At 39.6% G+C, this 24475-nt stretch overlaps 1 protein-coding gene across 5 annotated transcripts in view; it reads right to left on the bottom strand.

Annotated features, from left to right (window-relative positions):
* Positions 1-24475, bottom strand: part of PHACTR1 (phosphatase and actin regulator 1) — a 326124-nt gene that overhangs the window by 187388 nt on the left and 114261 nt on the right. The window contains exon 1 of one of the 5 annotated variants that reach the window (XM_072033221.1): positions 3611-3718. The exons of the other annotated variants lie outside the window; for them this stretch is intronic. The gene's annotated coding sequence lies outside the window, so the exon portion shown is untranslated. Of the gene's footprint in view, positions 1-3610; positions 3719-24475 lie in introns of those variants that run through there. 5 annotated transcript variants of the gene reach the window in all.

Below are 24475 nucleotides of genomic sequence, written 5' to 3'. Positions count from 1 at the left end.
GCACTATTTTAACGTTAAACCATTAAATTGAGCAACCTGACATCCTAAAATCCCTTCAAATCTCAAATATTCTGTAATGCTAAATAGTGGTTGTTTAATCAAAACTCAATTTTGCTATGTTGGAAAATACATGTAATTCTGGGAAAAGTTGTTTAACTCAAACTGAACATCTATGAAAAACTAGATTCAGAAAAACAGCATGAAAAATTTGAGAGTAATGTTCCAATTTGTTTTGATACAGAATAAAGTCTGGGCAATCACATGGGTCTTTTATTCCTATTTCACTGTCCTAAAATAACTCAAAGTGAGACAAGAATTATTTTCAAGTAAAAATATTACTTCTTCCATACTGTCATCTTCCCCTCATCTTTCTGTTGCTTTGCATTTGTCCTGGGACAGGGGAAACAACCATTAAACAAAGTCAAAAAATGTTCTCCCTTTCTGCAAGAAGAGTTCTTTTTCACCATAGGTGTACTCAAAAAAGTTTTTACCATTCTCTTATATTGTCAACAGCATTGTGGATCCATGGTAATCTCTGACAACTGGTTAAGAGAATTAGAAAACCAGGTACATGTTGCTATTTCTTATAGATGTTTTGGCACAGCCCAAGACCAAGACTAAGTGAAACAAGAATAATTCAGAGGCAGAAATACTGAAGTGCTGGTCAGACTCACAGCTACAGTTAGCTCTTTTCTTAACCTGCAGGTAGATTTGGTGGCTCCTCTATTATAAAAGTATAATCCTGCATGGATTTTTTTTCTTTTCCTTTCAGGTTACTACTAAACCACAGACTTTCTAACAAGCACATTTGTCCCTCTACCAGCTTGATAGGCTGTCAAAAACTCTGAAGACACCTTCTGTTCTATCTCATAGTGGTAGGATTAAAAAGCTTGAATAATTTTGACTTTACTCACTTATCATGGTCTATTGCTTGAAGTTCTACGCAAAAATTAGTAAGTTCTATTTTCTTTCCCAATCTACTTCATCATATCCTAACTCCTCTGTTGGGTCAGAATTGTTCTTCTAATCAACATATACAACATTGTGTTAGACTGCTCCCTTCTTTCATCACCTACAAGAGCTTCCTTGGAAAAGTTCTCATTTGCAGATAATTTATCCAACAAAGTGTGACAGTTCCTTCAGAGGAATTATCATCTTCAGTTAGACTGACTACTATTTAAGAAAATCGATGGGTCAATGCTTTCCTAGCTATCAGCTCCTAACTCTTACTGCCTTCAGTGGAGGTAATACAAGGAAATACGAAAGACTATGCTGAAAGTAATATCAGAGCATTCAACTCCTGATCTCAGCTCCTGGGGTGAGGAGTATGACAAAGGTTCTGTAAGGATTAAGTAAAATTATTCTTTTTTCTTCTTCAAAAGGTACTATAGTGATATGCTGTTAGCTACCTGTAGGCCTATTTGAAGAGCTTCCTTGATAGCTGTGAACACATTTGATTACACAGATGGCCCATGTAACTTCACTAAACAATGGCATTAAACAAGTGATAAATATACCTGTAAGTATCTTCCTGCGGAGACTCCCCTACAGAGTGATGCCATTCAGTGGTGTAGGTCACATGAAAAGCATCATTCTTCACTAGCTGCATCCCAAGAAGACAAAAACAAAAGAAAAGACAAACTGCTTCTCAGTTTCAGCTGACCACAGTCTACAACCCAAACAGCGTTGTGGAATCAGAATAAGAGAAAAGAGCTTTACAAGGCCCAGCTCTGCTTCTCAGGAACAGTAGTGCAGCCAGTGTAGCTCTACTAACACATACATCAGTAAGGGCAGCAGAGTTGGGTCACATCACCACTGCATCTGTTGTGCAATGCAGTGACAGCTACAGATATAAAAGACGCCTCCTACTTACCAAAGTTTTAGCTGAAGCCTTTTTACTGTTAATATCTCCACAAAGAAAAAAAAAAATCAGGGAAAAGATCTAGCAAGTAGTGCAAAGCCTGATAAACCTCCAAATACACAGCACTGTGAACAACACTGTTATTATGGAGGACTAACAATCATGTTCCACATTTTATTTTGTGTTCCCAAGTTTATTTACGAACTAGCTTTTATGTTGTTCAGTGTCGTATCAGCCACCACCAAAATCTTCCCTCTAAAGTAGAAGATATCCACACAGCAACTTCATAAAATAAATACTAGATACCACCACTTAAAATACAAGCTAGAATAGCACAGAAGGAAAATGTAACTATCCAAGCTAACATAAGGTCAGGTCATGATCTGCAAGGAAAATAAAGAAAAAATTAAAAGAGGAAAGCTGTTATTTTGCTTTTCTGGAATGAGTTAGTGGGTAAAACACTGGCTAATTTGTTTTGCATTTCTAGTTATTTTCCAAATTACTTCTTTGACCTTGGCTAAGTTGTTTAGTCTTTCCAGACTCCAAATGCCACTATTTTAGTAACTGGATGCCCTGCATTGTTGTGAATATCTGAGTTTCAACATCTGTATTTATCCACAACAGAGAAATACATAGAGCAGAATACCTACTTTGCTCCATACCATGAATACGTATATATTTACCTATCCATTACATAGGTTTATAAACATGGCATCCTACTTCAGCAACCAGCCTCTCCATTCCCAGCTATGTTTTAGAACAGCTTGACCCAGAAACCCACATGACATCTTATAACTTTCCCATGCCTCAGTTTCTTCATGTGAAGTAGAACAGGCAAATATCACTGTTTACCGCTGAGAGAGAATGGAAGACTAATTCCATACTTAAGATCTGTGACGAAAGCTACAACAGAGATGACCAGTCTGTTGTGAAAGCACTGCCTTCTTTACCAGTGGTAAAAGACTTTCTCTCTACTCTCAGATCTTAGTTTGTCCCTAGCTCCTTTTTGCAGTTTCATAGATGCTGTAGGTCTGCATAATCACAGAGCACAGAATAAGCATAAAATGAACTTGAAATCCAACCTCTATTTCCCAGTGCATTCTCTGCTGTCTTTCCAAACAAGGCTTTTCTCCTCTCCCTGCCTGTGCTCTCTCCCACATCCACTTGGCTACATGCTTCTCCAATTTGCATGCAGATGTAAAGAGACTGGTTTTGGTAGTCACCAGGCACACGTAAAATACAGCTAGCTATATTGTCTATCTTCCTGCACTAGGTTCAAAATCGTATGTCAACAACATGACTAAAAAAATAATAAAAAAAATCAGCAGCAGAACATCATCTCCCCCTGCCTCAGCATTTTCCCACCCTTTCCCAAGCTTCTCTGCAAAAGAGGGCTGAGAAAAGTACCACTGGGTTGTTTCAGGTCTTCTGGATAACTTTCTATGGCATCTCCATCATGTGTGCTGCTATTCAGCAGTTACTGCAGATCTCAGTTGCAGTGGGATTTGCAAGTCAATCCTCTATCTGTAAATCCCAGATGGCTCAGTGATTTTTAGCACAGCTATTGATCTCCTCATTCATACATACCGGCTTCTGGGCAAACACACCCAGCTGCTATCATCACCCACATCCGACTGCCACAAGCAGAAATGAGGACTTTGTGAACCCAAATGCTACCTGCTAATAATACTGCCACTGCGAGAAATAAAACTAGTCAGGAACAAGCACATGGTTTGTGCATTTGCCTACCTGGCAGAGATCACAAGGCTGCGTCCACACTCTGTCCCTTGCTCTGCAACAGCTGTGCTTTCTGAAGCTGAGCAACAACCTCTGTAAGTCTTGTGCTCTGAAACGCATGCACTCTACGCACAGCCATCCAGCCTTGCAGTGCCAGACAGCCCCTTCTCCTCCAGCCTCAGCCAGTCGAAAAACAAGTTACAATTCAACATCCTGCTCCCGTATGAAAGGAAGATACAGAGGTCAGAACAATCGATGCAATTAACTGTCCTGAAAACAGCACAAGGCTTTTTGTAAAATGGGAACATTTAATCCGGCCCTTCCCCCTGCTCTCCATATATTACCTGTAAATAAAGAGGGTCTTTAGTGGATCCCTGTTTGCTTTATGCCAGATTCTCTCTTCTTCTCCGTCTGTCCTACCCCACTGCAGAATGGCAAGAACAGATTTAGGCTCCCAGCCGATGTGGGACGCCGTGACTGCTGCTTACCTCCATGAGGCAGTGACTCCCCGCTCCATGCTGAGGTCTCCAAGAAGCCATTTGCTCTGATAAACTTAAGACAAAACCACTTTTGGAGACAGAGTGTTGTTGTAGGGGAAAGGAAACAAGCCAATGCTCCAGTTAGCCTTCCCTCCCCACCCATGCTCTTCCCCTCAAGTCACAGAGCTTGGTACCATAAATCAAGCCTCCACAGGGCTGCAGCAGTAGTAGCAGATTTCAGACGAAGTGGCACAGGTACTGTATACTACCACCGCATGTTTGTGTTTTAAACACTGTTTGTTGAGCTTTTTAATATGCAGTTTGTCTCCTTCTGCAGGGAATTACTCAGGCAGCCAGTCACATGGCCTGCAGCAGCACAATTATATAATTCACACCGGGCTAAGGCTCTTCAGGGTTCTGGTCTGGAAGTCAGAAGGGGGAGAATATAAATAAACCCACATGATGACAAGGGAATGCTGTCTTTATATGATCAGCACTTCGCAACTCCACCAGCCTGCACTCACACAGGGCTTGCTGTCACAGAAAACTCAGTTATATAGAAAACCTCACCTGTCTTAGAAAGGAACCTATTTGTACATGAAGCTGAAAATAAGCCAGCAAACAGCCTGCAACACATCCTCAGTAAGGGAGTGGCCACCAAGTGGAAGAGGATATGTTCCATCATATGCAATATGTAAGAGGATATGTAATTCAAGTTTATCAGATTTGGGGGACAGTGGAGGTTTCAACAGTATAAAAACAGATCAAACTTAAATTTAAATTCAAGTCCTATACAAGTCTTCTCCAAGGTTCAAATTGGTTCACAACCAGGAAGACATTTCAGGGTTTCATAAAGTCTGAAGTGATCTGATACAAACATTTGGATCTGTGATCTTGCGTTAGACCACCTCCACCATAATACTCTATAAAGTTTTTACTGTGCAGAATATAACAAAATTAGCATGGAGTGGTTTATAAATGCAAACGCAGCACAGAAACCCTCCTGGCCTTTGTCACTGTGGGATCAAACATGGAATTCCCACCTGACCTAAAATGCAGTCCAAGTCATTTTCTCCCCATTCGTGCCCAAATTTAAGGAGCACCTGGATTCATTGCTTTGGTGCTTCTGACTGTAATGACAGACTTCTGCAGCTATGGGTTGCACCTCCCATTGGCATGGCCAGGAAAGATGTTAGGATGTGAGCCGCTGAAAGATCTGCAGCTCTGGTGGGTGCTGTCATGTTCCCCTTCCACATGTTGTTATGGATATTCCTCAGGTTTCCCCTGCCACCAGGACCAAACAATTCTCCATTTGCTCCAGTTGATAGACTTCTTCCAGCTCATTTTCAACTTCTTTCACCAAATTGCTTGTAATATTTCTACCTTGACCACAGTTTTGCTTATTGTTTTCTTTCTGTTTAGGTTGTTTAATGAGCCAGTCTCATTTTACCAACTCACTGATTTTATGGATTATTTCACTTGATTGTTCATTCTCTCCTCCCAGGCTGTCCTTTTCCCCACTCCCAACACCAAACACACACTGCTCCTAGAAGTCTTGTCTCTGCATGTTTACTCCCACACCGTATGCACAGGAAAACCAACATGAAATTAATATTCACCATAAAAATGGAAAAAATATGCCTCTAAAAAACAGATGGAGATAAAAAAGGAAATGCTGTTGAAGGCAATTTGGGTGTGGAAGTGGGGGTCTCCAAATTCAGGAGGACTCAGTGATGGGGGGCTTTGCCTCTTTTGATTGTAAAAATGCCTTTACAATAAAGAGAAAAGAGGAGCTTAAAAACAGGGCAGAGTTCATACAGTGGGGACTTGAATCAAAATCTATGACTTTCCTTGTTTTAAAGGCAGCAGCAGCATGTTCTGCAGTTGCCCATTATAAATCACCAGCTGAACAAGAAGCGAGACAGATGGGCCAGTGCCACTGAGTACCTTCCCAACTGTTAGGAAAGCAATGCCTGATGCTCATCTCAGGAACATTTCTGGTGTTCTGACATGAAGTATCATCCAGTTTCATCTCCAGAGGCCAGTACTTGACTGCTCCAGTACAGAGTGCAGCAAGTAGGTCCTCTCTGTTGAGGTCTCCACCCCTCAATCCAATCTTTCATTCTCTAGCCTCATCTACATCGCAACTCAGGTTTGTTGCTTATAACCACTTCTTAGAAATGCAAGGCATACTCTCATGAATGGCATCAGCATTTACAAAAGCATCCGATGTTTCCTCTTGCCAATTTCATCATGCACAATTAAAAAAAAAAAGCCTGCCAGATCTTAAATATTAATATTTTTAAAACAGTAATAGATATAGAAGAACATTCTGTTTGACTGTGCTTTGATTCACTCTGTGTAGTTGGTCTATTTTTAGATTTTCTTTGCTTAAAAATCAAAATCAATTTAAAAAATCAGATTACTGTATGATTGCATGATCCCCGGAGATGGGCTTCTAAGAAAAACCTCATCATGAAGTCATGTGTTGTGCTGCACACAAAGCACAACATTTTGGGCAGCCATCAGCATTAGTGCAGCTTCACTGGGTTCACTCAACAGCATGTCCAAACCAGTTGTAATCTGTTTCCACATGATAAACACAAAAAAATAAAACCCATTTCAACAGAAATGTAAAAGACTAAGACAGATCAAAGTGGAAATGGGCAAAAAAAAAATCCAGCATCAAGCAAAACTTTTGTGAAATAGACAGCAATACATTAATTTTGCTAGAAGACATTCTTAATGCTGTATCTTAGAGAAACAAGCCCATCAAATTATTTTTCATTTCCTCAGTATAACAATTTTCATTTTAAAAATAATCCAAAACTTTGTCTACTTCAAGCCCCTGAGAAATAACGTGAAAGTAATGCCTAGCAGAATTTTAATGACACAGAGAGATTTACTGAAGATTAAATTTGATTAAACATCACTAAGTAATGAGGTATTTCAGGGAACTATAATATAGTGAAGGAGTTTCTGAATTCAGTCTTTAGTCTGTAGGACCTTAAGTAGTTTACCAATATAGTTAGTATAAATGTTTCACACAAGTGACTTAAATGGATGTTTAAAAAAATGTCCATATCATAATTATTCTTAGCATAAAAAAGCCATATGTCAGAGATAACTCACAAACAAAAATGCCTTGGAAACAATATAAATACTTATACATTCCTTTTCCCAAACATTCAGCGGAAAAAGAAACTGATTAATCCTTACAGCATTCCTTTGAAATTCAGTCAGAATTGTGAAATTTCAGTCAAAAAAATCTCTTCTTTTCCAGATAGGCAGTCTGAGGTAGGACAGTAATATTGTTTGGCTAAAGCCACAGGGAAAGCCAAGGCTAAAAAATCAAATGCATTTTAACAGCTAACATGTTTCCAGACCCACATCTTGTATCATTCTTAATGAGTCAACTGTCTCTTTAACAAACTGTGTACTAAGAGCCTGTTCCAGTTCCAGTGACTTGAGCAGGTTTCCATCGTGCTCCCCTCTTGTGGGATCTCTGTGCAGAGCCTGCCACAGCGCAGTCCCCTTCCCACCTGGCTGTTAGACAATATCTTAGTGCAGCTAATTTAGCAAAGATCTTCATGCTGTGTAGTGAAATTTAGTAAGAAGGAGGCTTTCCACTGTCTTGCATCATATACAGTTTTGGCTATCCACTCAGAGACACAATACTGTACAAAAGGAATTTGGATGCTACGCCACATCAGAAGCGTAAATTCTGTAGAGCACACACATTACATAGGCTTTCTTATTTTCTGAATACTTCCTTTGTGGCTTTATACTTCATTAAAATGTAAGCTTTTACCGAATCCTTCCCAACGAGGATGACAATGTATCTCTCTATATTGAAGAAAAGAAGTATCTCCTGTATATATATGTATACAGAAGATTCTGGAAGAAGTATCTTTGAGTTTACATGAAGAATAAGTACATTGTTCAACCATAAATGTTTGTGATGTCCTTTGTCCTAGACAGTTAGACTAGGGCAGAAGTACAGACTGAGTGGCTTGGCATGACAGTGTATGAGTTTCCCCTGTCTAATCAACCTGGATGCTGTAGCCAGAGCCATAACAAAAGCAAGACAATGAAAATTGCTGGTCCTTAGTAGCCTTTGGGAGTGGGATGACAAATTGGACCAAACATAGTTAAGCTCTGTCAACTGCTATAGAAAGGTAGGCTGCAGGTTCACAAAAGCCAAGGAAGTGGCATTCAGAAAGAATAGGAAGAAGCAGCAAACATGATTAGACTTGGCTTCAAGGTCAAATCGAAAAGCAACAGTAGAAAAGCAGTTCAAGCTCTAGGGAGAAATCATTATTCTGTTGACGTCTCCATATTTTGGCTGCGGATAGTGGCCAACAACTGGGAAGTGAAGTTAACCCTCTGCAGGTATGCTGACTTGTGTGGTGTATTCAAACGACTTCTTTAAAAGCTCTGGGCTGTTTACCTAAAGCTCTTTGTAATGAGAGGATGTTCAAGAAAACCCACATTACACTAACTGGGAATCTTAATATAAACAAGACTAACTTTCTTCTCATTTACAGTCTAGAACTGCCCACATAAATAAATAAATAAATAAATAAATAAATAAATAAATAAATAAATAAAGATATTTGGGTTAAATTATCTCACCTTAGCTTGCATGTAGGTCCATTGTATTTGGGTGCTGTCAGCATAGTAAGTGTGATACAGAGGAAGACAGTGGGGATAACTAGCAAAGCAGAATTACCAAGACAAAACTATTATCTGGCTTTGATATGGATACTGGATGCAAGGTTCATTTGAAGCGTCTTCAATGCCAACACTGGTGGCTTTCACAAAAAAAAAAAGAAAAAACAAAAAACTGGAAGACACAGATCTCACATCTTTTCCAGATGTGTATTTATATAACTTGCTACACACTGAACAAGGGAGGTTTAAAGTGGGATTGAAGGTAAAACAAAACAGCTGAAGAGAGCTGCTCACACTTCTGGATGGTGGCAATGTAACACACATAGGATACTTCAAATGACAAAGTTCTGGGAGCAGGTGAGAATGGGAAATGAAATGGCCAATATAGAGTACAGATAGTGGCGGAATGTCATGTAGGCCCACAGCTTGCCTAAGATAGCTCCAGAGAAGTGCAACAGGGCAAATTCTGTAACATGCAAGATCAGGAAGAAGGGCTGGGAAAAGGAAAACTTTGTCTGCTAGAGAAAGAGCTTGCTCTTCAGGACTCAAGAACCTCACATAAGTCTCCAAACCTAGGTTTTAAGTTCTGTGCACAGTGTGGCAATCAGACAAACCCTTAGTATTCATGGCCCTAGGGAGAATTAAGTGTCTGAATTATGGCTTACGGGACCTGAAAAGTAGCTGTGAGCTCTTGAGAAGGTCAGTTTTTCACTGAGCTGAGATCAGGTGGATGGAGTAGCAAAATACTTTAGAAATGATTATACTTTTATTTTTCTAAGGACTGAAAGAGACCAGAGGAATAACCTTTTCTGATCTCCTCTTTAAGAAGATTAAGTGTCAGAAGACATATACAGAAAGCACCTCACTCCAACCCCTCTGAGCTTCTAAGACAAAGAAAGTACCCAGAACATCCAGATTGTTGGTTAGAAATATTTGTGCAAACAAATTTATTTTCTTCCTTTGAGCAAAGTAGCAAAGTCATGAACAAAAGCTTCTTTTTCTTTCTGGTATCAGAAGCCAGCAACCATTAACTGGAGAAAAATACATGTTTGAGCACTACCTGTGGGGAGATTTTGGAAATCCAGTCTGTGGGAGTGTCCTGCCTCTGGAATACATGTACCCAACAAAAGTGTAATTGAGCACTGTGCTGGCCAAGTTTGCTGTCATAAATAAATCCAAAGGGCTGGATCTGAAGTCAGTTGCAGGAGACACTGGATTTGACTCATACTCTTAACTCCAGACTTTGGGTCCAATCTCAGCAGTGAACCCATAAGGACTGGGGTATGTAGGTGGAGTTGTGAAATAAGCCTGCAGGCTCCTCTTCTGTCTTGCTCAGTTGGCTTCAATTACTTCAAGCAAAATCTACCTCCTAGTACTTCTTGTTATTTTCAGCTTATGCCTCTTTTAAACTCCCAAGTATTTAAACTTTTCCTTTCAGGGTCATGTAGGGACTGCCTAGGAAAACACAATCAAATACTCATAAGTTGTCTCCACTATATCCAATATAATATCCAGCAGAAATAGTGACTTTTAATTGTAACACCCATCAGAGGGCCACCATGAAAGACTCACCTATGAAATGAATAATCACACTGCCACTTACAATAATTTACCATAGGAGTAAAGAAGAAAAAGTGGGAAACTAGTAAATTTTCCTTAAATTACTGTAAGGACATCAAAACTAATAATTGTTCAAAAGACCCTCTTCATCTATGAGCTACAGGTTGTGAAAAGGGTAGAAAAAATGTTGGAAGAGTAAAACTTGAGGGAACAGGCAGAAGAGATTGAATCACCAGTTATCAGTACTAAGGATAAAATGAACCTTTTGATCTTTTAGAACACAGATCCAAACTTCATTCCAACTATGGTGTCTTTAATACATCTCTGCTTTCTAACTTTTCTGGGAAGTGCTTTTGTTCTCTCATTTAACATTTGAGAGAGCACAAACTGCAGTACTAGTGCAGATGAAAAAAAACATTTGCACATTTCAAAAATAATGTTGAAAAGAAACCACAGAAATTTTTCCTCAGTAACTACAAAACCCTGGCACAAAACCAAGAGCTCACTTAAGATTAATGCAATGCAGATGATGCAATACATGCTGGAGGAATCAACTTTAGAAAGATGTCTTCCTCCCTTGTATTTGTGGACCATCTCAAGGACACAGAGCAGTCTTGTTTTTGGGAACCCTGCTGAATTAATGGTGAATGAGGTTCCTCTTTTGTCTTGCTCTAACATGTTCTCCTGTGGTCCACAGCCCTTTGAAGACATACAACCTCACCCTTAGGTTGCATGCACCATAGTTCAGTTGTTGAAAGCCATCCAGCTTTCCTCATCTGTTATGTACACTTACAGAGAGCACAATACAGTCTACTGCTTTGTTTCTTTTGAAAATACTGTGGCCGAAAGCATTTATTGCTCTCACATCAGTAGGCCTGTGTTTATCACATCAAGGATCACCTCATGATTAGTATGGCACTTGGGAAAATGTCAAAGCCGGCTAACAGGACTAATACTCAGATTTCAGTTTGTCCATAAAACTACCTTGCAATGCAGTGAGAGCATCTTGCCTTCTACATCCTGAAAATCAGCAGTCTTTTTGCTTCTCTGATCTCAAATTTGAGTAACTAGTATCCCCACTCATAAAAGAAGAAAGTGCTCTCATGTATCACAAAGGTTTTTGGTTTAAGTTCATACAAAATAAATAAATAAACAAATCTGAACCTAAACTGAACTCACAGAAAAAAAGCCATCTAGCTGAATTCGGCTGCAGAGTTAATGTCTGATATGCCACAAATCAATGACAACACATATGAACCACTCTCAGAAGCATCAAAGAGGAAAGGTCACATCTCCAGGGGGAGATGCTGTAGGAACCTCTCTACAGAGATCTACATAGGATTTTATTCTACTCTGAACAGGGCTTTCACACAATCCAGAACTGTGTGTCATGACAGTAGCTGCTACAAACAGGTTGAAGCCCTTTGTGCACCAACCCTCTCACGTTGAATACCAATTTGTGACCAAAGAAAGGCACAATTATTAATGTTGAGACAAAGCAAACAAAACAATAAATTGAGCTCCGGAGAGCTACCATTTTTAAAAAACTTCACTAAAATACTTTTTTTTTCTTTTTATCCTTTTTTTTTAAAGAAAAAGAAAAAGGAAAAGGAAAAGGAAAAGGAAAAGGAAAAGGAAAAGAAAAAGAAAAAGAAAAAGAAAAAGAAAAAGAAAAAGAAAAAGAAAAAGAAAAAGAAAAAGAAAAAGAAAAAGAAAAAGAAAAAGAAAAAGAAAAAGAAAAAGATTTCCAACCAGTTGCTTGTGTGTGAACAACAATTTCTTGAGCAGTCTCCTTACTTCAGGGCAAGCAGGAATAGTACTACGAATTGTTTCACGCTGTCAATGTGCAATCTGTGCACCTCTATATTTGCTGGTCTTCCTTTAAAAAATGACTATGCAAGTTCAGCTAGCAAAGGAGCAACATCTCCTAGAGCACCAGTAACATCTCTGACCACAATATAAGGACTGGAGATATGGCCTTTGAGGTCTTGCTTAGAGAAGGTTTTTGACACACTTTCAAACATCCAGCCACAATATGAAAATGGGCTTGCAAATCCTTTAGAGAATTCCTTTAGGGACACTTGAAAGACAAAAAAGAGGAGTGGCTTACTTGTGCTTTTGGCAAAATGTGAATTAGTTTATGTATCCTACTCCCAGTGCCCATCATTTTCTCTATGTTCACTGTAGAGAGCCCACAGCTCCGTACTCTGCAGCCATGCCACCCCCGTGGTGGTTCCCTCCAAAGAGTAACCTCACAGGAAAAAAATCAGGCTTCTGAATTCCTGTACTCATGTTATTGCCACAAGATCACTTTGTTACTAATAAAACAGATTCTTCTCTTAACAGCAGAAGTGACAGAAATTCCAAGGATGTGTGAATGCTGGAACTGTGAAATAGCAAATTATCATACCTGTGAGAGGAAAAACACACAGAAAAAAAAAAAAAAGAAAAAAAAAGAAAGAAACCAAAACCAACAAACCTCTGCCTTTTCATTCAGGAAGAAATAAAAAGGAAGAAATAAAAATAAAGGTCTATAAAAGAAAACTACATCAAAAACAGTTCAGGTTCTGCGCTTTGTCTCAAAGATACACACAGTTGATTGCCCACTTAAGAAATAATGGAGGTTAAGGTACCTCCAGAGGAGATGGAGAGCTCACAGCATCAGAAACCTGACATTTTATCTTGAAATCTCTGCAGCATTGCAGGCCATAGCCTTTCTCTCAGCAAGTCTTTTTGATCTTTTGGTCAGGTCTTCAGACAGAATCATTAGGACTTAATGCTTTATAGCCATGCACAGCAGCACCCGTATTTCAGGAAAGCCACCTTTCATGGCTGGCATGAAACATCTGGGCCTTAGCCTAAAGACATTGTGTTCTTCAGCAGTTTACACCATTCTGTCTTTGACTGCAAATCCCAGACCTTTCTAGCACTGAGCATCTTTAATACTGAAAGTCTTCCCCCAGCCAACAATTACCAAAACTGCAACTGAGTGAAGATTATTGGAATATCATCTCTGCCTCTTTCTATCATGTAAATATATTTCTGAGCAGAAACCCGTGGGAGAAAAAAAAGGTAATTTCAATTTGTGGGGTTTCTTATGCATGTTTTTGTTGTGCCATGGGAGAAAAAACACAGTATTTCATTCTCACAGGCCCCAGTTCTCCCCAAAATAAGAAGCATTAACAGTGATCCACATTAGTAAATGTGGGTTACTCAAGAAAAAGAGAATCATGGAATTTTGCTTGCTGTAGTGGGTTTATGTGGCAAGGTTTTGGGAGCAGGGGGCCATAGGGGTGGCTTTTGTGAGAAGGATCTAGAAGCTGACCTGTGTTTGGTAAAGACCTCACTGCTGACCAGAGTCAAGCCAGTAAGCGATGTTGCTTGCTCCTCTGTGAAAGCATATTTAAGACAGGGAAAAAAAAAAACAACGCTGCCACACAGCAGCTGGGAGAGTGAGAGGAGTGAGGAACAGCCTTGCAGGCACCAAGGTCAGTGAAGAAGGAGGGGGAAAGGTGCTCCAGGCGCTGGAGCAGAAGTCCCCTGCGGCCTGTGGTGAGGACCATGGTGAAGCAGGATGTCCCCCTGCAGCCCATGGAGTACCACAGTGGAGCAGGGTTCCACGCTGCAGCCCGTGGAGGAGACCATGGTGGAGCAGGTGGCCCTGCACCGACAGAGGCTGCCGCCTGTGGAAGACTCCTGCTGGAGCAGATTCTGGGCTGGACCTGTAGCCCGTGGAGAGGAGACCACGCAGTAGCAGGTGACCTGGCAGGAGCTGCTGCCCGTGGGGGACCCATGCTGGAGCAGTTTTCTCCTGAGGGATGGACCCCATGGTACGGAGCCGTGTGGGAGCAGTGCTTGAAGAGCTGCTGCCTGTGGGAAGCCCATACCAGATCGGTTCATCAAGGACTGCATCCCGTGGGAGGGTCCCCACATCACAGGGGAAGAGAGTGACCAAGAAGGAGCAGCGGCGAAGAAGCGCTGTAGGCTGACCATAACCCCCATTTCCCTGTTCCCCTGCGCTTCTCAGGGGGTGGAGGTGGAAAAGGGTGGATGGGGGGGAAGGTGCTTTTGGTTTCTTTCCTTTGTTTCTCACTTCTCTAACTTGTTAGTAATAAGCAATAAATCTTACTATCTCCCTATGCTGAGTCTGTTTTGCCCATCATGATAATTACTGTGTGATCTCCCTTGAGTCCTTTCCATCTTATTTTCTCTCCATTCCTATTTGAGGAGGGGGAGTGAGAGAGCAGTTGTGGTGGAGCTTGGCTGCCCACCTGAGTAAAACAACCACACTTGCTCACACCTGTATCTCCTTTTCTACAGACATGCGTAGGCATGCGACATCCCAGGTCCAGGAGGTGCACTTTTCTCTGTGCTCTTCATCCCCCCTAAGATGAGAGGACAACCTGTTGCCTCAGCAAGAGGTACCAGCGGAGGAGCTGCCCAGCTGGCAGCAGGGTAGCCAGCAGTCCCAGCTCCTTAGGAAGTTGAGAAACCAGGCAAAGGAAAGCAGACTGGTAACCAAATACTATTCCGAAGTACTTTAGGCATGATGATGCTATCCAACAGGTAAAGAAAACAGCTGTTTCTTGTTTTGTCTCACAGACCATGCAGACTCTGTGAAACTAATTTGCTATTGTGAATTCAGTTACAAATATGATAAAAACCCTTTTAAAAATCATAAGCACATACTTCAGAATTTCATAGCAGTCTATTTTCAGGAAAGACTTTTCATTAAATCCACTACACAACTCTTTTGTGGAAAAGGCCAGATTGTGATTTTTAAGATTAACTCAATGCTTACTCAAATGTATGCATTTTGCCCATGAAGTTTCAGAAGTGAATGTCAAAAATGACCTCAGATGTCCAGTTAGTTTTCCCGAGTCTGTGAATAGTGCAATATTAGTACCAAGAGGTGTGACATGTCCAGATCACTTCCACAAGAGATTATATCCATGACTACAAAGCTGCTCTAAGAGATACTACACAGGACAGCTGAAGAACAGGTACATTACTAGCAAAGGAAGCCAACAGGTCTTCAGGAGGTCTAGGCTACTTGTTCACACAGCTGCAGTCTAATCTTAGACACAGAATGTGCTCCTTGTCCTCCGAACCTCGTGTGGGGAGGGCAGTAGCCCTCAAGCACATTCTCTATGTCCAAGTAACAATCGGATTACACCCCAACAGCCTTAGAGCATCAACACACCTCAAACCTGTTCAATGCAGAAAAGAATATGGCCCACGCTGACTTGGATGGCAAGTGTGTTGCTTCCACATGGTAGGTCAACAAACCTGTAATCCATTTATTTTCATTTGCAGCTAATCAAAACACAGAAAGAGCCTTTTTATTTTTATTTTTTCCTTTTTTTTTTTTTTTCTTTTCTTCCCTTCCCTTTAAATTGATCAAGCTTATTTAGTATAACTGTAGTCTGGAAGAGGTTAAGACATTATTTTGCTTTGATAATTGCTGAAACAAGTTATAAAAGCTTAAACCAAATATTTCAGTTGTCCAGGAAAGAACCTGTGTCAGGAAAGACCTGAGAAAGAACAATTGGCCCACAGCAGCTCTGTTTCAAGTATCCGTTCAGCAAAATGAAATTAACTGATATAGGTATATTCCGTTTTATTTCGCCCACTAGCTATTATGCACACCTTTTCTGGCTTCTTATCACTGGAATAACTGGCATGAACTCTGGGTGCTTTGCAGATGAACCATACTCCAATTAAAATTTTAGCTCAGAGATGTCTAATGGCTCTTCCTTCTTGTAAATTGAGTTTAAGTCCAAAATTTGACTTGGAGAATAATCATTTAGTTTTATGTGTGGTGATGTCAGAAGAAGAGATTTGCTCCACACTGAATCAAGAGCTCCAAAGTCTCATAATCCAGTAACAATAAAAAGACCTGAATAAGCCTTCCTAGAAGTGAATGAATGTACAATGCTTGATTAAGTATGATGGTTTAAACCTAATTAAACCAGTCATCACATTCCCCAGGGCCCATATCCTGTAAAGAATTCAATTGGACTTGGGTAAGTAAAAGAACTCACTTGCTTATATCTGTACATACTTTGCCTTTTATAAAATTCATGCTCTGCTAAATGCACCCACACTTGCATATTAGTTTTAAAAGGATACGGTGATGATAAATGTTTTTTAATAACAGAAAGTGAATTATTACTACCATTTATCTCTTGAATTATTTCCATAGTGAACTCTTTCCTTCTTGCAAAAGCAGTTTAGTGCTTGTAAAATATATGTTCCCAGTGGGTATACTAACCATCTGTTCTAGGACATGCTTACATGCAGGCAAATACCTGAATCTGCATTCTTGAATTTCATAAGTGATCAAATATTATAAAAGCAATGAGAAATTTCAAGTAGTTAGATTGCATCTATGAGTTTCTTCTAGGTGAACTGTGCTGGAATACAACATGAGTAGAAATGTATACAACATACTGTAACTGTACTGCAATCACAAGAACTAAGACTCATAGAACGACAGAATATCCCAAGTTGAAAGGGACCCACAAGGATCCTTGAGTCCAACTCCTGGCTTCACACAGGATCACACAAAAATCAAATTATGCTTGAGAGAGCCATCCAAATGCTTCCTGAACTCTGTCAGGCTTGCTGCTGTCACCACTTCCCCGGGGAAAGTGTTCCAGTGCCTGATTACCCTTTTCCTCATATACAATCCATAAAAATAGGCTTGGTGCATCTGTGTGTTTTCCACCAAAGATGCTAATAAGTAATGTGATTCTATTTCTGTCATTAACATATATTTGTTTCTTCCTACCACATAAAAATGTATGATTTGTGAAGAGACTTGCAGCCTTTTTTATTTATCTGATCTTGAACCTCTGATCAGATGCATAAACCTGGGTACAAACCATCTCTTTCTATATACCTTGGTCAATAAGCATGAAGTGATTTTTCGTCTGTACAGAACAGGTGTTTTCTAGTGTTCTATTGTCAGTCATTAGAAGTAGTACTTATGATTATTTTATACATTTGAATGACTTAGAGACCCAGCACAGAGACCTCATTTCTTTAGATTTTTAGCCATCAGACTTCACACTAGCAGCAGTACGGCAGTGCTTATTGCACTGTCTGTGGCACTGACACTACATTTGTACATTTATGTATGATTGGACTCACTTGTGCAGTCCATTCACATGCTTCATGACCAATATACACGGACAATCTTGTTTGTACATATATCTACAAATGTCTGCGCAAAGCTATAAACTAGCTAGCAACTTCTCATCTAAATACACTTAGAATCTCAAGCCATTGCTGTTCTTTGGCTTTCTATGAATCTCAGTGATACTTATTATTTATCTTCAACAAGTACAGAAATTCTGTATCATTATCACATGCTTCTTTCTCACTGAATTGCCGTTAAATTCTTAGCAATATTCACACAGAGGATCACAGAAGATGATGTTATTGAACAGATGTTGCCCCCTAGCAGATATTAAAAAATCACAAGCTATGCATTTCAATAAACAGTTTTTTCTTAGAAAAATCCACTAAGTTCACAGAGTGCTTAAGTGCTTGTGGAAGACTGCTAATAAGAAACACTATCTCATGAATAATGTCTCCAAAGATCTTATAGCATATGCTCAAGACAAGAGAGAAACTACCGTCACAAACATTTTAGGCAGGAACTATAGGAGATGTAACCATCTTTTATAGGAATCCAAACTTCTGCTTACACAGCAAGTTATATGTATGAAGAGAGCTGGCTGTATAGACTTGGGCAGTTCCAGATTCTCAGTGTAGCCAACTTGCAGTGCTTTTGTGACTCTCCCATAGGCTGACAGCTTTATGGAAGTCCCAACTCATGGAAGCAGGCAATCACATCAGAACCAGACTTTTTGGAGAAAAAAGAAAGTGGAGAAAAATTCAACCCTAAGACTGTGCAGATAACCCTGAAAATGTGGGCCCTCACATCTCAAACTACAGAATGAAAACAGAAAACACTACACATTTAATTTAAAATTACCCCAGGAACTTTTAGTGTGCTTTTGGGAATGTCCCATGACTTTAAGCTCTTCATTTTGTCACTGCTATTGCAATCTTTAGAGTGCTCTGATAACTGCAAGCCTGAGACTCACAATGGAAGTAATGTAGCAGAAAAGAGGAAAGGGAAAACCGGGACAGCAAAGAAAGGAGATGAACACCTTATCATTTTTGAATCCTAACTAGAAGATGGAGAGAAGAGAATTCTACCTTGCAGAATTTCCCAAAGTTATTTTAGTGAATGTTTAATAATTTTATTTTCACATATAATATCAACTTCTTGAAAATGACTTTGGAAAGATGTCATAACTGAAAGGAATATAACGCTTTGAATTTGCGTCTTTCTTCCCTGCCTCTCCCAATTCCAACTACCCATTTAACTGATTATTTTTTTTTAAATTGTTATCAGATTTTAATTATTGGTCAATACTTGTTTTGTGGCAGCATTAATGAGCTTCAAACCTTCCATGATTGTTTAATTTTCCAGCATGCTGCATTTAATGGAAAACACACAGAAACAAATTGCAATGAGGAACTTGCATTGCCTCTCGCCACCAGATGTCAGTGCAATATAAATGATACGGAGCACCAGCACCAAACCACACAGAACTGGGTAATAACACCTCAAGGTTTGAAATGTCACTGTCATCACTAAAAACAACCATGGCTCACACTGCAAGCAAGCTCCCCTTTGCTTCATGTGGAGATGGTGCTGTGTTCGCCAATGTTTTGCTGTTTTCTTTGGCTAAGATTAGCCTACTTCGCTCCTTTGAATTTTCAGTTCAGCTCCCAACATTAGTATAAGATGGTATTAATTCAAGGATATCTGTTTATCTTTCCAACCTCCAAGCAGCCTACTCTGGCAGTGAAAGAAAACCCTACTTCCCTTCTTTGAGCAAGGGGAAGACCATCTAGCACGCTCCATTGGTGGGAGGCACTCTGAATACTGCACAGCCAGAGCTGCCAGACACAGAAAGATCATTAAAAAATAAAATAAAATAAAATAAAATAAAATAAAATAAAATAAAATAAAATAAAATAAAATAAAATAAAATAAAATAAAATAAAATAAAATAAAATAAAATAAAATAAAAATGATCTGTTTAGTTCCCAAATGCTAAGTTTATTCTCCCTGTTGGGCCCAGAACATCCCAGGAAGCCTCTTTCCTGTCCACTGTTGGGAGGATTGACACTGTAACACAAGGGTCTGTATGCTTCTAATGAAAACACCCTTAAGAGAAAAGGTATAAAACTATCCGAACACGCAAACAATTTGCCCAGGAAGACCCCAGCAGAGCTGTTTCCTGTGCTTCATGGCTCTGCAAAAGACACTGCCCCCCTGGCCCTACCTTCACCACAGGGTACAGGATGAAAACAGGCCTTTCTGCAGCCAGCCTTAGCAACAGGTGGCCTGCAGTAGCATTTACATACTTTCATACACCTAAATTGACATTTCTGATGTATGGAAGAATATCTGATATCCTCTGCATCAAGCTTTTCAGCAGTTTCTCCAAATGAAGCGTTTGCTTCCACTGAGAAGCTCTTTTCTATGTACACTGAATATCAAGACATTTTTTATTTAATAAGCCTCTCAGCTTTTAAGCAATAAAATGCGTTCTTAATAACTTTAATAATGCTATTAATAAGGCTTGTATTCACAAGGATGAATACAGTACAGAGAATATATTACTGGGAGAGATTACTACGCTAACATACTAGACTAAACCAAAATCATTCTGGATGCACACATAGCTGAATAACCTTGGAAATCTGACTATCCCTTCTTGACTATGTATCCGACTATCCCAAGGGAAGCTACTGTTGAACTCAGAGTGATTTTTAAAATTTATATTTAAATTGCTACAAAATTATGAAGCTTTCTTAACTGATAATCATTCCTCCAATCTACTAATTATTCCAACTCCACAATACACAGAGTACTTCATAGTCTGATACTCCTAGATTGCTTTCATGTTCAATTACTTATAATTATACAAACAAGTCTAAAATTGATGATCCATGCATATAATTACAGATCCTGCAACTCAGCATAAGCAAATAAAGGAAACCACACTTATTATGACAAAACAGTTCCTAGTAGTCAGGCACTGCAAATTTAATTGCAGTAAATGGTAGATACTATTACGTAATTAGTAACAAAACTGTTATTTCATTATAATTAAACCATATTGTGGGCACTGGAGCTCACTTTCAGAGCCATCTTTTTGCATGTTATATGGTGAAAGAGCCCTAGAAATCTCAGAAGCTGAACATATAAACACTTTTCTTCCTTAAATATTGTTAAAAATTTTGTGACAAAAGGATGTGCAAAAAAGGTGTTCATAAAGTGACTACTTATGGCATCTGCACTAACATAATTGCTTTCAGAAATCCATTTGAGACACTCCTGTTATTCTGTCCATTTACTAAACTGACAGAAGAGGGACAAATTTGCACTAATGAAGATCCAAAGAACTAACCATATACCATGTTGTCTTCCTCAGAAATGCAGCTGCATTTTCTAATGGAGACATTACCTCAATAAGTGATAAAATGAGACTACTGAAGGGGACTTAAAATCATGACAAGTAAAGGAACTGAATGGATACTGAGAAGGCACACACAGATGATAAAATCACAGAACACTCGTGAGGAGATAAATCCAAGTTCAATAAAACCCATCACACGTGTCTTTACACTGATTGTTTCTTTAAGAGAATTTATTTTCACTGATATAAACACTTCCTGGGCTATGATTTACAGTCTTCTGGGAAAGAAAACATTCACAAAAGAAAGGTTTAACAATCGTGACTTGATTCATAAGACCTAATAAGACGTGGTACGAGCAATTTACTGAGTCCTGACAACATTAATATCTTTTCACATAGCATCCTTTCACATTTACGTTTTAACTCGCACATTTTTAAGTCCCATTGGCTTTAATGGTCCATGATCAGAACCCATGCATGAGAAATTGTCTTGATTAAATCTTATTTTCTGGATCATTAAAGCATCCAGAAACTAACTGATCCTTTCTTTTGCTACATTATCAAGCTTTCAGATAAGAAAAAAACTGTTTTTAAGCTTAAATGTTCAGTCCCAAATTACTTATTATGGGGATAGACATACTTTTCTTCTATCCAAGCAGAACAGTAGCAGAAATTAGAATCCCATTTACCTAACTCATCTGCTAATAAAAATAATATATACCTCTTTGCAGCTTCTCATGGCTGCTATGTAGGTAATTCTTTAAAACAACGGCTCTCACTTCACAAGGTAGATTTCATTTTTAACTTTTTTTTTTTTTCTTCTGCATTCTTGAAAAGCAATTTCCTTATTCAGACATCTGTCACGAAATACCCAAGGACAGGGCTAGATGTTCGCAGGTGAGAGAAAGCCTGAGAGCAGGCAATAAGGAGGTGTGGGAATGCTGATTTAGTGGAAAAGAATCATTAAGTAACCTCAGCTGTACCATGAAATGTCCCTCTGCTGTATGATGGTCTGCCCAGCTTTATTTGCAAAAAAAGAATAGTTTCACTGCAAGACATTATATCACACCAGGACAAGCATCTGGCTAAGAAAGCAATCAATACACCCCTCATAAAAGAAGAAAAAGGAACAACACACATTGACAATAGATATAGTTGCACCATAATAGAAACTGATGGTGAGAAGGCCTGAAAAAATGGAAAAATGGGGCTTACGAACTGTCCAAGACAATGAACAATCCCTCTCACATGCAATGTCTAATTTGACCACAAGATGGAGGTGAAGTTTAAAAATTAAACTGAAATCTGAATTGCAGCATGAAATAGTACCAGCATATGATCCTTGCTAATGCCATCTAATTGACAACTGAGGGTTATTATTAGCATGGGGATTTCTGATCTCCTTGCTCTCTGTTCAGAAGTCCAGGATGCAATCAGTACAAAGTAAGTACTGTACTGACATCTCACAGATGAATTTCATTTGGGGTGAAATAAAGGACCACAGTGTTGTGTCAGGAGTAGCCTTTGATTCTTGCCTTGGATTCTGGACTGATACAGCACAACAAGTTGTGACCTGTTATTTCCCCTGCCCCCCAGCTCAGGGCAATGATTATTCTTGAAAAATGATTAGTCTTGAAATAATGAAATGGTTGTAACACAAGAAAAGTGAAGATCTCCTGATTCGTGACTGTTTTAAATCTGTGTACTAGAAATGTCAAACTAGATCAGGAGTAAATAGTCATCTAGTTATCCCGCACAGAATTTGAGTTGAACACAATGAATATTGTTACTGTGTTCAAGCCTGCAGAGCTGTGAATACCGATGCACCTTTAGCAAAGAGAACGGATCTGCAGGGGGAATAGGTTTCCCCTTTTTTGTATCCTTTATGTGTAAAACGGAAGTTTAATATTGGAGCTGCAGAGCAGGAGCAGCTCACAATGCTGTGAGTAGCTCTTTTATAAATGTTCAAAGATTTTTTTCTTAGCAAGGTTCCCTTATGCGTAGGAGAGTGGTGGTCATGCACATGTTGAACAGGCAGGGAAACTGAGGTACTGAAAAACTAAGGTTAAGGTCCTTTAATGCACAGGGGTGATTTCCCAACAACATACCATCTGTGTCTAAAACCATACAACCTGCAAGTGCTTCCCTAGTGTCACATCGTGCACCTGCACATATCCTGACTCCATGGTGGGATAAGACATACCTTGGTTCCTTGCATTTCCATGAGAAGGAAATCCAGGCATACAGGCTCTGATAATATCCAGCCACGTCCAGCATGGAAAGACCAAGAATCTGGCACATGCTATGTGTGATGGGATCCCACTTCACTGTTTGGCACTAGCAGTGATGAGGAAGAATTAAGAAGAGATGATGTCAAGGCTTTTTCTAGGCATCGACCAACTCTTGCATACTTGGTGAATGCAAGTACTAATGTGATATCTTCCTGTTAACCATCATCTAGATGTACAAGAACTGGGATGCGTGAGTGGAAGTGTGGACTCTAACGGAGGATAGTCTGAAACCATGGGGATGTTTCCTGCAGGCTAGCAAATTTCATGTGGAAAAGGAAAGTCGTTTCCAGTACAGAGATGCAGGAAACAAAGTAGATCCTTCCCCTCACAATACATGAAGTGTCTTTCTGGTACATATTTACGGTCACTTTGCAAGTCCAAGATTATTCTGGTTCTCTAGAGAAGGCTGGACACAAAGCAGAGAAAGGATCTGTATGATGCCTGATGCTCATACTTTAAATTTTTTTTTTACAAGATAACTTGGTTACATTTATTAAAACTCAGAGGCTGCAAAAACTGCAATATGCTTTGGAAACTGGGCAGAGAATTGTTTTCCTCATTGCAGTGAAACTGAGAAGCATAGCAATCAGATAAAGTTCCTTTGGGCACACAGTTTTTCCTCTTGGGACAGCCAACTTGTAATTCTAAGTATTTTTCTAAGCCAGTGATATTGATGCCAGCAGAAAGTTGGTAAATAATTTCCTCACATAATTTCATTCCTACTATGTCTGGAAATCAACATAAAGAACAAATAGCTGGAAAGTCATAAAGGAGGACAATTCTTCTCATATTAAACACTTAATATGCATTTTTCCCCCAATAAAAATGGGCAGAGATGATTACTGGCACAAGAAACAGATGCTCTGAAACAATTTAAGTTTCTAGGTGCAGAATGGGGGATGTTGTTTTACAGTACCACTGATCAAGTAGGGAAGCCCTGAATAGTTGTAGAAAACAAAAAGGGCTCCCAAAATTGGGAACCAGACACCAAACTCTCATGTGGCTGTAAGACATCCATACTGCTACACCTCAGAGAGGAAAGGGTGTTCCTGTTTTTCTGATAAGAGATGACCACAGCTCCCCTGCTTATTTCCAGCATAACTGAGGTTGGGCTAGGGATTAGTTCTGAAGTCTAATCAGCCTGCCCCTGTATCCTCAGCACTCTCTGCTGCCTTACCTCTGTCCAAAGCCAGGGGTATCAACTCTTCTGAAGCCCTTTGGCAAGCACCACAGTACTGCTGGCCACATGCAGAGCGATGCTCTGAGTGCTTGCAAGCTCATTTGTCTTATGGCCTTCCTTGGAAAAGAAATACACCACAGCACTGACAAAAGGTGAACTTCTTGCCAAAGGAGTCTGTTGTC

This window comes from Anas platyrhynchos, chromosome 2, assembly GCF_047663525.1.
Source record: "Anas platyrhynchos isolate ZD024472 breed Pekin duck chromosome 2, IASCAAS_PekinDuck_T2T, whole genome shotgun sequence".
Taxonomy (NCBI): domain Eukaryota; kingdom Metazoa; phylum Chordata; class Aves; order Anseriformes; family Anatidae; genus Anas; species Anas platyrhynchos.
The sequence above is the reverse complement of the archived record's forward strand: the minus strand, read 5'-3'. Positions and strand labels throughout refer to the sequence as shown.